This window comes from Callospermophilus lateralis, chromosome 3 (genome assembly GCF_048772815.1).
Source record: "Callospermophilus lateralis isolate mCalLat2 chromosome 3, mCalLat2.hap1, whole genome shotgun sequence".
Taxonomy (NCBI): domain Eukaryota; kingdom Metazoa; phylum Chordata; class Mammalia; order Rodentia; family Sciuridae; genus Callospermophilus; species Callospermophilus lateralis.
The window spans coordinates 143,792,359-143,808,649 of NC_135307.1; positions in this window are offsets into that span (position 1 = coordinate 143,792,359).

Consider the following 16,291-nt stretch of genomic DNA (forward strand, 5'->3'; position numbering starts at 1 on the left):
TAATGCAAGTCCAATTTGAGGAGCCTTCGAACAGCATACGTGAAGACAATTTTACAAGATCTCTTCATAAATGGAAGAAAATGTCTTTGGTTTGAAGCATTAGGCCCATGAAATGTACCCCAAAAATATTTGCTAAATAAACAAATTATCAAATGACCAAGCAAGTGATGATATTATACAGTAGTAACCTTTATTGATGATCAATATCTACTGTGCTATAAATATAAATCAGAGAAAAGCACACATGGAAGAATGTGATACTAAAGAGGGATACTTTGAGTGACTTTCTAAAAGCCAGGGTGAATTGTTAAATAGTAATACACCCAAAGGGGTGAATGACTCACTTGCTAGTTTGGTGTGCTGCTAAGCTGTGCACATAATTTATCTCACTCCAAATCCGGCACTCAGCTTGCTGATCTCATTTTAGTTACATAGGCCACTAATAGTTTTTAAATTGCCCAAGTTCTCACAAAGTTCGGAAATCATTTCTGATCCTTATTATCTCAATAACTGGAACCAAATCAGGAGTTTATATCATCTTACTTTGTTCTGAATCCATTCACATTTTAAATTCAAATACTTCTCCAAAATTATAGTACTGAAAATACAATGAGAAAATATCTCTAGAGTAATAAAAATGCATTTAAAGGGATTTTTAAAATTTAGGAATAGCTTAAAACAGAAAAATACTTTGAAATGTCAGAAGATAAATCTTAGTGAGTTAATAGTTCAATGCATTAGAATAAGTAATATTCTTTTAGCAGTTTAGATTTTGAATCTCTGAATAAATGCAAAAAATCAAATCTTTAGTGTTAACATAGTTTCCATTTTGTCTATCTTAGAGAAGATAGAAACTTTGTCCTTAGTCTCAATGTAAACATTGATTCATACTAAAACAAATGAGAATGTGGCCTTCCTGCACAGAATATATCTTTATCCAATTAAGCTTTTGGTTATAAATGTTTTAACAACAATTTGGCCCATTTTTGCGCAGGATATGCACAGCAGTACATCCCACAGAGCACATCTGTCACTCACCAGACACCACCCAATTAAAGAACTTAATATGCTATGCTTCTCAGCTAAAGTAGAAATCAGAGGATTTTTTGGAAGGGATAGCCTGTGTGCTAATTTCTGTTGACCTAACAACTGTAAGACTTGAGAACTGGAGTTACAGTGCACAAAGTCTCATAAAAAGACAACAGCTCCATCAAGTAATAAAGTTGGATTATGGGCATATGAGGGACAATAGGGTACACAAAGGAAGCGAAAAACCACAGCAGGGAAGGACTCTTACTTTCCTCTATATTCTATGGACCATGGAATTCCCAGGAGCTACACAAAGATAAAGAAAAGGTCTGATTTGCCTCATATACTATCAAGTAGATGAAACGTTGCTATTTTTTCAAAAAGAGAAATCTTTATTGAATATAAAATACTGAAGCAAAAAATTATTGAAGTACCAAGTACTTCATATTTAAAGGGTAAAATTTGGAACTGTGTGTGTGTGTGTGTGTGTGTGTGTGTGTGTGTATGCATATATATATATATAAACTTCCAAATTTATATGTATTATTATATGTATTCTATTTATATACAACATACATAGATATATATTATATATCATGATATATATGTGTGGATGTAGGTATGTATAAGTCACATGTCGATAACCAAGATAATGAACAGCTCTGGGAATATTTCTTTTTCTCTTTATAATCCCTTCTTTTCCCCCACCTCATCGCCACTCTTCCCTTGGTCCTCCTCAATCGGCTCACTCTCTCCCTCCAAAGGAATCTACCAAACTGCTTTCTAAAATAATTGTTCCGTTTAAATAGCAGCTGGCCTCTTAGAACTGAGTTTTACTTACTTCACATTCTCACTGACATTTGATATGGTCTGTGTTAATTTTAGCTGTCCTATCTGATTGTATTTTTAATTTGTATTTTCAAAAGATTAAAGGTGTCGAGAACCAGTAGATGTGCTTCTTTGTTATCAATATATCTTCTTCAGTGAACTACCTACCCAAATTCTAATTCTGCTTTTTTCTCTTTGAGTTATTTGTTTTTATATTGAATTTTGAAAGCTCTTTACATATTCTGGATAGAAACCCTTCATCAGATACATGCCTTGCACATATTTTTCCATATCTATGGCTTGTCTTCCAATTCTGTTAACAGTGTCATTTGATGAGCAAAAGTTTTTAATTTTGATAAAGTTCAAGTATCTTTTATTTCTTTTATGAATCATGCATTTGTGGTTTCTTAAAGAAATTTTGCCTAAGTCAAAGTTTCAAAATGTTCACCTCTTTTCTTTAAAAAGTTTTGCAATTTAGCTTTTATATTTAAGACTACAATTCAGATGCAGGTATTTTATATATTTTGTGCTATCATGAATGAATTCAATTTTAATCCCATTTCCATTGTTTGTTGGCAGGATGTGGAAACACAATTAGATTCTGTACACTGATTCTGTATCTTACAACCTCATTAAACTCATTTATTCTAGTAGCTTTTTGGAAATCCCACTGAAGAAGAAAGAGATTCTAATACGATGCAGAATTTTAAAATTGCCCAAAAGTCTAAAAGTCTGTTGAGAGCTAACATCCTCATCTTGTTTTTGATATCCTAGGAAAGAATTTAGTCCTTCCCAGCAGTTGTGTGTTAGTTGGGGGATTTTTAGTAGATGTCTCTTGTCAGGTTGAAGAAGTCCCCCCCCCCATTACTACTCTATTATTAGTTTGCTGAGAGCTTTCATAAATAGAGTTGGAATTTTTAAAAACATTTTATCTATTATTTATTGATGTGATCATAAAGTTTTTCTTACTTATTTTGCTAATATAATGAATGACATCAATTGACACTTTCCAATTTTAAAACAACCTTGAATGGTTCTGGGGGTAACCCCACTGTGCTCTATTTTCATTTTTATGTATCACTGGATTTGATATGATAAAACTTTATTTAGAATCCCTTCATATATTTCCAATAGATAAAATGAAATAATTTTCTTTCTATCTTTTTTTGGGGTAATGTCTTTGTCTAATTTTGATATCAGTATAGTACTGACCTCAAAACAGTCTTGTCTCTTCAATTTTCTCTGAGTGTGTAAAGAATTTTTTTCCCTAAATATTTAGTAAAATTCAGTATTTAACCCACTTAAGGGGTGTGTTTCTGTTGTTGTTTTGTTTTGTTGCAGTGCTAGGGATCTAACCCACTGCCTCCCACATGCTGGACAGGTCACCTTCCCAGCCCTGGAGTTTTCTTTTGAAAATATATTAAACTATAAGTTACATATCTTTGGTAGATATGGAGCTATTCTGGAATGATTGCTGTTAGTGTGTGACTTTCAAAGAAGATGGACTGGTGACAAGGCAGAATGGTGACTATAGTGAATAATACTGTATTGTATACTTGACATTTGCTAAGACAGTAGGATTTAAATGCTCTCACCACACAATAAAAACAATAAATAACCATGCAACGCAATGGATACGTTAATTTGCTTGACTGTGACAACAATTTTGCAATGAATATGTATATCAAAACATCATGGTGTCTGCAGGTAAACACATGTAATTTTCACTTTTCAATTATACTTCAAAGCTGAAAAAATAACTTTAAAGAGTAATTTAAACAATAAGAAAGTACCTTATCTATTTACCAGTATGGTTTTCATTTTTGATGCTCTTCATTACTTTATGTTGACTCATATTTCTACCTAGTAGAATTTTCCTCATGGCTTGAAGCATTTCCCTCACCTGTTCATACAGGGCAGATTTGCTGGTGATTAATTCATTTGGCTTTTATATGTCTGAAAACATCATCATTTGTCCTTCATTTTTGAAGGGTATTTTTGTTAGAGAATTCTAGCTTGAGAACTTTTCTTACAATAGTTTAAAAATATTGTTCCACTGCCTTGTCACTGGCATTGGTTCTAACAAGGAATCTGGTGTTATCCTCACCAAGTTCCCTTGTACCTAAGTGACTTTCTCTCCTCTGGGTACCTTCAAGATATTCTCTTATCACTGGCTTTGAGAAACTTGGTTATTTTCTGTCATCTTGTTTCCTTTTCATTTCTTCTAAGATTTGTTGATCTTTTTTAAAAGTTTCTATCAAATTTAGAACATATTTGTTTTTATTTCTTCAAATCTTTTTCAGTTTCCTATCCCTTCTTCATTGATTCCAATTATATAAATATTAGGTTAATTAAAGTAGCCCCATGGCTCATTGAGCTTATGTTCACTCTTTTACTTTTTAAATTTCTCTGAATGCATCATTAAAGATAGTTTCCATTACTATGTTTTTCGATCTCACCAATCTTTGGCTTCTTAGAATTTATTCAGTATGCTTCTTAGGATTTGTGATCCTCATCTATCTATATTTTGACTCAGGTCTTTTTCATATTTCTTCTGTATATAACATTGAAAACACATGGAAAAAAATTGTAGCAAGTTTTTTAGTGTTCTTCTTTTACTGATGCTAAAATCTGTGTAACTTGAGTCAATTCTGATTGATTCATAAATTTCCTCATTGAGTCTTATTTCTTCTTCTCCGCATGCCTAATAACATTTTTGATGGTACACTGAAAATTTTACCTTATGGAATGCTAGGTATTTTTGTTCCCATAAACATTCTTAAAGTGTCTTGTGGTATAATCAAATTATTTGGAAATAGTTCTACCTTTTCTGGTATTGCCATTATGATCTGGTAGGTAAGTCCTATACATTATTCACTCTATCACCCATTATTAAAGTAAAACTCTCCTGAATGTTCTCCCTCCCGAATGCCCAGTCTAATTGATGGGAACAGACGGTATTCCCAATCCTCTGCCAGCATTAGGAACTACTGCCTAATTCTTTCAGATGTTCCCCCAATCCCACTGATCATCTAGCTCCCTCATACACATATGCTGGCTACTAGTTTGCTAAATGCTCATCAGAAACCTGAATGTGCAGATCATCTAGACTCTATTTTCAACTATTTTCTCTCTGGTGCTCTGCCCTGTGAACCCTGTCACCTTGGTCTCCCAGGACTCTCAGCTACTTTTCCTAAACTCAAGGTGTCAGCCACCTCTGCCCCAAATTCCCCATTCTTGTGCCACAGCTCAGCTATTCTCTTAAAGCAGTGGGTTGGAGGACATTATAAGGCTCTCTTTATTTGTTTTGTTTCTTATCTCTCAAAGAAAAGTGTCCTTCAAAGTCTAGTATAAGTGTCTTCAAAATGGTTTTTTCATATACTTTGTCATTTTTATTTTTCTCTGGCATAGGCAGGATGGTAAATTCATTCCTGGCAATTCCATCTTGGGTAGAACCCCAGATTCCCACCTCTGCCCTCTTTTTTTTTTCTTACTTCTAAAGTTTCCTTTTATTAAAACATTTCAATTTAATCTTTTTTAAAAAAATTATTTATTCTAATTAGGTATATATGACAGCAGAATGCATTTTGATTAATTGTACCCATTGCAGCACAACTTTTCATTTCTCTGGTTGTACACGATGTAGCATTGCATCCATCTCATTCCACCATCTTTCCTACCCCCATGCCCTTTACCCAATCACAGATCCTCCATTTTTCCCACTCCCAACCCCACCCCATTATGGATCAGCATCCACTCATCAGAGAGGACATTCAGCTTTTGGTTTCGGAGGATTGGCTTACTTCATTTAGCATTATAGTCTTCAACTCCATCCATTTTCCTGCAAATGCCATAATTTTATTCTCTTTTAATGCTGAGTAATATTTCATTGTGTATATATATCACCATTTCTTTATCCATTCATCTATTGAAGGGCCTCTAGTTTTGTTACACAGTTTAGCTATTGTGAATTGAGTTTCAATAAACATTGATGTGGCTGTGTCCCTGTAGTATGCTGATTTTAAGAACTTGGGTATAGACTGAGGAGTGGGATAGCTAGGTCAAATGATACTTTCTTTCCAAGTTTTCTGAGGAATCTCTATACTACATTCCAGAGTGGTTACACCAATTTGCAGTCCCACCAGCTATGTATGAGTGTGCCTTTTCCCCTCATCCTTGCTAATATTGGGGGGGTTTTAAGGAAGAAATTTTTTAATAAAATTCAAATCCAATTGATCATTTTTTATTATTGATTTTTTTAAAAATGACAGTGGAATGCTTTACAATTCTTATTACACATATATACCACAATTTTTCATATTTCTGGTTGTATATAAAGTATGTTGACACCCAGTTCGTGTCTTCATACATACACTTTGGATAATGATGTATATCACATTCCACCATCCTTGCTAATCCCCTGCCCCCTCCCTTTCCCTCCCAACACTCTGCACTATCTAGAATTCATCTATTCCTCCCATGCTCCCCCTCCCTACCCCACTATGAGTCAGCCTCCTTATATCAGAGAAGACATTCAGTATTTGTTTTGGGGGGATTGGCTAACTTTACTTAGCATTATCTTCTCCATCGCCATCCATTTACCTGCAAATGCCATGATTTTATTCTCTTTTACTGCTGAGTAATTCATTGTGTATACATACCACATTTTTTTTTTGATCCATTCATCCACTGAAGGGCATCTAGTTTGGTTCCACAGTTTAGCTATTGTGAATTGTGCTGCTATAAACATTGATGTGGCTGTGTTCCTGTAGAATGCTGTTTTTAAGTCCTTTGGGTATAGTCTGAGGATAGGGATACTTGGGTCAAATGGTGGTTCCATTCCCAGATTTCCAAGGAAACTCCATACTGCTTTCCATATTGGCTGCACCAATTTGTAGTCCCACCAGCAGTGTATGAGTGTACTTTTTTCCCAACATCTTCGCCAATACTTATTGTTGTCTTCATAATAGCTGCCATTCTGACTGGAGTGAGATGATATCTTAGAGTAGTTTTGATTTGAATTTCTCTAATTGCTAGAATTAAAACGAAGAATCAATAAATGGGATGGAAACGAACTAAAAAGTTCCTTCTCGGCAAAAGAAACAATCTGTGAGGTGAACAGAGAGCCTACATCCTGGGAGGAAATGTTTACCCTCACACATCAGATAGAGCACTAATCTCTAGGGTATACAAAGAACTCAAAAAGCTAAGCACCCAAAAAATCAAATAACCCAATCAGAAATGGGCCAAGGACTTGAATAGACTCTTCTCAGAAGGGGATATACAATCAATCAACAAATATATGAAAAAAATGCTCAGCTTCCCCTTTTTTATCCAACTAATCCATTCAGTCTAAAGATTGACAATAAAGAAAATTTTTCTACCATGTAAGTTCTTGGATCCTGTAAATTCCACCTAAGGACTCCTTCATGGGGGTCTATGAACCCAGATTAAGAGATCCTGCAAAAGAAAAATGAAATATCCTATAGGAAAATTGTATCTTAATTTGAAATTTTTCATTTCATTCTGTTATAAATATATAACACAAATCATAGTAACATTAACACACTTGTAACTATCACCACTAAAATTCATAGATATTTTCATATCACTTTACATTTTTTGCCCTTCTTTGGAACATGGAGGTTGGAGTTTATAAGCCATGGTCCCACCTCTCTCCTTTCCTACTCAGGCCCCTTCCTCACATGGGATAATTTAAATACAGTGTAAGTCTCTTTCAGCCTTCTGCTACATTACCCAAAGTTTTCTGTGTTCTGTATGATTCTATTTAGGAATTGACATGTTGATACAATTTTATCATTAAAATATATGGGAAAAACAAGACCTAGGAAATTTGTTCAAGGTCTCAGGGCTGATAACACATAAACCCTACTCAAGTCTTGATACTCACCCTGTGAGTTTTCCCACACACAATATTGATATGAAATATCTCTAAAATGCACATTTTTCCAGTTTCTTCTAAAAAGTACAAGGTTTATTATTGCAGTTCTGATACCTTTAATGTTGAAAGAAGATTCTGTCATACCAGTGACCCAAACAGCAACTTCAAGTCCATATCATCAACACCAAAACATGCTCATAATTTGTAAAAGCAAAGGGATCTGAGCAGTCAGCATTTGGACATGTTGTAAATGTTAATACATCCATCCTTATTGATCATCATGAAGGTTCTGTAAAGGAGAAAAAATGTATTCTATTTTTAAAAGTGGGGCTGGATTAAGTTTTTGTTAGAGAAATCCCATTTTTCTATAGACATTTATTATTGACTTAGTGATGTGTTTTGCAGGGAGAAAGCCCAGGTGTACATATTAGAAAACATAGCTGGGGAGAGGTCCACAGATGTAGACAGACCCAGAGCCCTGCTGTAGGATCACAGGCTAATGATGCATTTAAGGTCTTTGAAGCACCTGGTTTCAGTCGAAACTTGCCAGGCTGAGTTTTATTCCCCCAGTTAGGCTTCCTGCTGCTCCACCATCCCTATCAAAGCTCTAAGGTTTGCAGCCAACTCTGGTGACCCAGAACTCCAAGTTCCCTGCTTCCAGCACACTGCTTTCCTCCAGCTGAGTCGGGTTTATAATCTACTGCTGCTTACCAATTTGTCCCACTCCAGAAACTTCTAAAGAGGCCTCTGGCTACAGTACAGAAGAAAGAAATGGCGGGAAGTATTACTGAGCACCTACTGTATAACTGGCACTGGCTCAGAACTCATACTGCTTCTCTCTTCTAATATTCACAGTGGTGGCAGATAAATATTAATTGGGTGTGTTCTAGATAAAGAGCTGAACACTCAGGTAAGTTGTGTAATTTCCCAAATGTCGTGGGTATACTATGGCAAAACTGGATCAAGCTCCACATGCTTCTGAAGACCATGCTTTGTTTATTCCCTCTCACAGTTACTTGAATGCCAGCATCCAAAACAATGGACAGTCCACGTAGAATTCAAGGTCTCCACGTACAGTGAATGTCGGTAAATGTGTACTTGTCAGAAACTAAATCTTATCAACTGTCGTTGGAATGATTTACAATGTGAGGGTAAAGAAACTTTCTGACTGGAACTTTAAAGGATGTCAAGGGTTCATGGAGATGAAATTTTTAAAGAAAGAAAAACTTTATAAACATCAGAGCCCATAAAACTATTCTCATTTTTCCATGAAGGAATATAGAATCACATATTTTGAAATATGATTTGAGTCAATCTCACACATTTCAGTTACAGGCAGGATAGATTCACCTATTTGGATTGTTTGGCCCCTTGGTTGACAGTGGAAGATTGGAACAGAGGGGGAATCATCCAAATTCTGCTGTATTGTATCATAGCTTTGCATCTTGCCCTAATCCTTCCCACTATTGCTGACTACTTTGACCTGGACACCAGAGGGACACTGTCCACAGGCTGCATGCATGAACATGTCCACTGTGTCACCCTTGAAGCAAAGGAGGACACAAAACACCAGGCTTCTCAGAGGCCCCACTAGGCCCCTCTCAGGCTCCTCTCCACACCAAGGGAATAAGGAGAGGGCCTGGTCCCGAGTGACTGCGTAAAGGTTTCCTTGAAGGTCTCATCTTTCTCTCATGCACACTGGCAATAGGGAAAGCTAATGGAATCTGCAGAAAGTTGCTTCTAGTATGTAGCCCTCTAACAGGTGGTCCTTGAGATCCTGGTTATGCAAGCAAACTATACAAGCTAATGCGGCTGATTTGCTGCTTCTGCAATCTAACATATAAATCCCTCCCTCTCTCAATGGCTGCTGGCACAGAACTGAGGGCACTGTGGAAAGAACACGCGTCACTAATCCAGCTGGCTGCCACTGGACAAAATGCCAGGAGGGAGAGGAGACACTGCTTGGCCAAGTACTATGAGGGCCAAAATACTATCTTCTCTGCCTATCACCACTGGGCCTTCCTCATAAGCATTTTTAAATAAAGACTTCTGCCTTGAATGTCATCTCCAGTTATTTTGTCTCTTGTCAACCTATCCCACTGTCTCTGAACAACTGGGCTCTGGACCTGATATCCACTTGAATGAGGAATTTATTTTTATTGGTTTATGTGTTATACTTACCTGGGAAAGAATATTCTATACCAAATACAAGTTCTAAAAGCAAGATGATTTTTAAGTAAAAGTGCAGAGACTTATGACTAAAGAGGTAGTGCAAATAATTTTATTATGATCCAAAATTAAATTTTAAAAGGGAAAAAAATTAAAATCCAGTCTACCAAGTCACTCATATTCAGGGAATAATGTCTACCCTCTGGCCATTCTGAAAGTGAACCGGACACTTTTCTAGCCACCCAAGCTCCTCCTTGCCTCATTCTATGCATCAGGAATTCTGCAAATGATTGTTCATGGTTCACAGGGGGTTGGATCACAAAAAACTAGTTGTTGATCTTTGGATGCCTGCAGGCCTGCAATCTGTGCTACAAGTTTATCCCTCCTAGGGAAAAATAATAATAATAATAGAAAAAGGGGAGGGGGCGAGGAAGGAAGGAGAAGACAAGAAGATGGAACCGGTACAAGCATCTGTAACAAGCTAATTGGACCCTTGTGGGCCACCCAAGCAGGCACAAAATTAAAACAAACAGAGCTTCCCATCCTGCACTTTCAGGACCACAGCCACACCGGGTCTATCAGCTTTTCCCCTGCCTCCTCCCTTGACCTTCATTTTTAAAGAACTTAATTATGGGTCTTGCTGAAGGATCACAAGCCAGTTTTTATCTAAAAAGAATAAGCTATTTTGCCTCCAAACTAGAGACACTGATAGAAGTTGGTAATTAGTATGACTTGTTAATGGAGTTTGGCTGTGATTAAGCAGTGATTGAGTGTGAGTTTGGTGTCTGTCAGTGGGTAAGCCTGGGAGGGTGAGAGATGTTTAATGAGACACCTGTTGTTGGGGCCCCGCTGGGGTTTGCTACAGCTGATTGGCACTTGGATGCAGTGTGCTCTGTGACGGGGGCTGGGCTCAGCTTGGCAGGTGGTTGGCATCACAGAGAGCCCACAGCTCCCTCTTAGTCGGTGCTGGCTGTACTTCCCGGGCTGCCTGTCCATGAAGGCAGCCGCATGTTCCCATGTGATCTGGGCTGACTATTGTCCTGCTCTAACTCCCTTTAGGCTTTGTACCCACCCTGTGGGAGAAAGACCTCCAAGGCCCATGATACCTAGCAAGCCCCAGGCTCTCTTCCCCTCATTCAGCCTCTCCTGTCCAAGGGATAGATGAGGAAACTGAGGTCAGGTAAGTTAAAGAGTATGACCAAGTTCACACAGCTGACTCCAGGCTCGAATGTACCATGCTCAAGGACAGCACCCCTCAAACTTTAGAAAGGGTCTTTGGGAGCATGATAAAGTGCAGGTTCCAGCGAGTAGTTCTACAGTGGAGCCTAAGACATAGCTTCATCAGGGCTTCCACATGACACTCACACTGCAAGGCCAAGGACCATACCTGAAACACAAAGTGTATGGGAGACTTTCTTGTATTTGAATCAAACAGAAACCCTCAAGATACATAGCTACAATGCATTTTAATTTTATGTTTAAGACTATATCATGCTTTTTAGGGAAGACAGAAAGGCAATATATATTCTTTGCCTAAAAAGAAACAAAATGTAGCCTGTTGCTAAAGATGTTCTGGAACTCTCTATTAAGCATGTGATAGAAGAATGCTGGTGGAAGCAGCACAAAAATGGGGGGGGGGGACGGAAATTTACCCAGGAGGCCCACACTCCACAAATTGGCAGAAGATTTCCAGAAGGAGAAGCAAACAAATAAACAGGAGTTTGATCTCAGGATGCTGCTCTGTCACAGTGGCAAGGATGCAGCTTCAACCAGCCACCCTCATGCCCAACCTTGCTCCCACCTGCTGCAACCCTGTCCAAATCCATCTAACAAACCCCACCCTGTCCAGATCAGGGACAGGATACTGGGAGAAAACAGACTTTTGTTCTTTTGGACTAAGTGTTGAATCAAAATAAGGCTTGGAAGTCACAAAGGGCCCATGGCCACCTGGGCCAAGTCAGGTTCAGGGGGAAGGGCCAAGCCTCCACCCTGACCTACACCATGACTCTGCTTTACAATTCATGTCATATTGCCCCCAAAGTTCAAATGAAGCTTTTCTAAGAATAAAAGAAAAAAAATTCAATGACATCCACAAAAGTTTAGGACCAATTTAAGATAAACTTTATAGAACACAAAAATACCTGAAGAAAAGAACAATATCAGTTGTCTTCAGAACCCAACATTAATATGAAAAACCGATAAAATAATTTGGATATTTCATAATTTTTTAAATGCTATATCTTAAATTCCATAGATTATTTTTTCCCTAAGTTTTCCAGAAATCCATCTCATTTTTGGCTTCACTGACTAGAAGAAATTGGAACTGAAAGGCTTATGTCAAAGTATATTTTCCTTAAATTCAATGATCAGTCTATTCATTTATTTTTCCATAGAAATAAAATATTTGGCTGGTATGGGTAATTTCATTTTTAATATGTAAAATATTGTCATAATTAACCATGGTTAGACCTAATAACAGACAAAATGTATAAGTTCTTTAAATATTTTTATATGTAGTCACTTTCTTTACATCTCATCCCATTGTAGAATAAAGTGTCTTTGGGATTGTTCACATCACATGTGACATTTACAATAGAAACTATGCTCTTAGACTTCTAGAAGGATACAGAAGTTTCAGACTGGTCTCTTAATAGAGATTCAGTATATATATTTTGCATGTGAACATGGGGGATAAGGGATAGTCACATGCCAGAAGTTTATAGGAAATGTAGTTATGGCTTATGGGAAATTTTTTTTAACTGTTAAAATTTTCAAGTCCCAAAAGGTGCTACATCTCAAGGATTCATATGAGAGAGGAATGTGCAAGATGCTCTATGGTAGAGTGAATAAACAGCAGATCTGCAAACAGATGGATTTGGGGGGAGAAGCCTGGTTCTGCCAACTCATGGCTGTGTAGCCTGGGACCAGTGGCATAACTTCTTTGGGCCTCAGTTTCTCCATGAGTAAGTTAGAAGCAATAACATCATTGAAAACAAGGGAAAACCTAAATAAGCCTCTAGCTTTACTTGATTTTAGTGGTCTACTTTTGGTTGACTTTTTTAAATCACTAATTTCGGAGGTCACACAACAAGGCAATACATTATTAGTCTCTCACAAACTTTGCTATAGATAACCCCTCTGATATATGGTCATGATGTAACAGTTGCCTAGGTTACTTCACTTGAAGACTACTTTTGTAGAAATCATTGACTCTTCCTTCAGTTGAGCCTCTGTGACTATCTGGTAGGGGTCAACTTGACATTAGGAGACCACTCTCTGATCATGATGACATCAACACTTTATGAACATGCATCCCATGAAGAACCACAAAATTGATTATATATATATATATATATATATATATATATATATATATATATATATATATATATATATATATAATGACCGTTTATTAGTTCTCCTCCAATCATCCTTTGCTTTGCTTTTTTTAATCCCCTCAAAAATCCTCAAAACCCTATCCTGGGGAGAGAGATCTGAGAGTTAGGTTTCCTACCTTCATACTTGCTATCTTGTTTGCAAATCTTGTTGTTTCATTGATTGGCATACTGTGTGGCAGGCAAACCAAGCCTGGTCCATTAATGTTATCTTGTTCTGATCAGTGGATATAAGGTATGGAAAGTTCCTGTGGTATGTCAGACACCTGATGAAAACCAAAGTGGGTTTAACTTGCTCATTGTGTAGACAGAAACAATTCCCACACAGTGCAATCTATTAACCTGTTAAATGTCCCCACAACAGAAGCAGCTTGGGGCATGTCTGTTTAGCCACTTTATTCCACACAGGTGGACTTAACAAAAGCCCATCTAGGTGGCCACACCTCTCACCTGGACTATTGTCATAGACTTCCAACTAACAGTTGCCTTGATTGGACTCTTGCATACCTCTACCACAACTGTCTATTATCTACATGGAAATCAAAGTGAGCCTTTTAAAATGTAGTCAAATAAAGTCACTCTGTCTTATATTGTACAGAGTGACAACCAAAGGTCCTGCCTGGTCCAGTCACTCATTGCCCCACTAACCACATTATTTCACTCACCTGTCGGCCACCATGAGTGCTGCTTGGTCCCCAGCATAACCCATTATTCCCTAGCTATGTTGCCCTTGCCATTTTCCTAACTTAGAATGATCTTTCCCCAGCACTCAGCTCATCATCCCAGCAGTTCTCTGTTCCAATGAGGGCCATGTGCAGACAATCCTACATAAGTTTGCAATCCTCCTACACTTCCCTTACCTTGCTTTGTATTCTCCTTAGCACTCATCAGCTCCAATGAATATTTAGTTGTTCCTAAGCATTAATATCTTTCTCCCTGTGACAAGGGTAAGGGTTTTGTTTTGTTTCTTACTGAATCCCTGACAATTTAAAAACCGGCAGCTACATGGATAAATGAATAGCAAACAGTGGGCTTTGTGTGACTACTGGTTGAATGACCGAATGGAATCAGTTCTAATAAAGTTTCTCTATAAAGCAAAAATCAACCTCCTAAAGGGAAGGGCATTTATTACTATGGAATGTCCCAGTGAGAAAGTATCAAAAAGACTCAAACGGAGGAGAAAAATTAAAATCTGGAGAAGAAAATGATCAGGAGCAAGAAGAACTTGAACCCAGAGCCCCTTTCTTATCCTTGTTGCCCCTCCTATCAGTCCTGATGCCCCCAAAAAACTGTGGCAGAAAGTCAGGGTCCAAAAGGTAGTGGGCATGTGACTGTCTAAGCCCGTTTTGGTGAATGTCACAGATTTCCTTACGCATACCATAAGGAAGAGGCAATGGCTCCTTTGCCCTATACCAGAAGAATAAAAGTCAATGACCCTGGAGCAATTCCCAGCTTTAAAAAGCCTGGAAGAAAAAGCCACCATGTGCTGACTGCCTGCTGTTCTTTGGGCACTGCTCAGTGGAGCTTTCTCTCTGACTTTGGTATGCAATGGTCACTCATTCTCTTGAGACCCTCAGCCAGTAGCCTAACATTCAGCACATGCAGGATGTGTCTGTTTACCCCCACCCCAACTCCACCCAGAATAGTTACAGGTCAAAAGGGTGCAGAATCCAGAGTATCTAGACTAGATGTTGCACAGAACTTAATCTAAAAAAAAGAAAAGTCTTCCTCCTTCCCCACCAGTAAGAAGCCACCACCAATGGCAGAATGCGTGCAAACGCAGGCCTCCTTGGGAATCCATGGAGTTTATTCCCAGAATGAACTTGGAGTCAAGATGGATAAAGCTTGAAAATAGAGTTGAGATGCAAAAAGGAAGTCTCTGCTATAAGCAGGTGGGGTTAAGAACTACCAGAGGCATCCAGAAAAGGGTCAATAGAGTGTGAGCAATGCAAGGTAAGAGCCAGGCAGATGAGCCCCCACCAGAGACAATGCTATATGTAGACTCACAGCTGTGACCTGAAAAGCCTGTAAGGTCATTTCAAGTGACTAAATGCTCAGTGCCTGCCATAATACTTACACTAACAAAATTATAATACATTGCATTTTCTATTCTACATTCCAGAGTTTGGGTTTGGACATTCTTAACTTATCTTTTCTTCTTCCAAAAGTTCTAAGTTAAAAAAAATCCTTTAAGCTATCATTTTCAAAAGTTATACATGTCACAGATTTCCTTACACATACTTACTATTGAGTGATGGCCATTTACTGTCTACATAATCAAGAAGCCAGTTCACTACCTGAAATTGGTAGAACCAGGAACTTTCAGGATATAGACTTAAAAATGTCTACAAATATATCTATCAAGGAGTAAACACATTGCATTATAGTACAGTGCACTTTGCTAAGCATCATTTACATCACCTAATTTAATCCAGAGTGGTAGGTATGATTCTCTGCATTTTTGTAGATGAAAAAAGTTGGGGAATATAGGAAGCCATATTAATCTGTTAGGGCCACTATAACAAAATATCTAGATTGGGTGGCTTAATAAATAGAGATTAATTTCTCACAGCTCAGGAGACTGGAAATTCAAGATTAAGGCATGAGATGTATGCAGTCTGTCTTCTCATTGTCTCCTTAGTACTCTTATCTGTGTGCACATATATCTCTGATGTCTCTGTGTGTGTCCAAAGTTCTCTTACAAGCGAACCAGTTAGGCAGGATTAGAGCCCACCTTAACAGCTTTATTTCAACTTAATCCTGTCCAATGCATGCATAGGCTGAGGGACTAGAAGCAGGACTACACCATATTTTCTAATAATCTGGAGGTTGAAGGACACAATTCAACTCATAATAGTGGCCACACACTCTGGTTTGTCTGGGACACTCATTGTCCCAATGTAATTATTAGATGTACTCTTTCTCCATTTTTCCCAAAACTCTTCCTGTTTGAATAATCAATCCTATG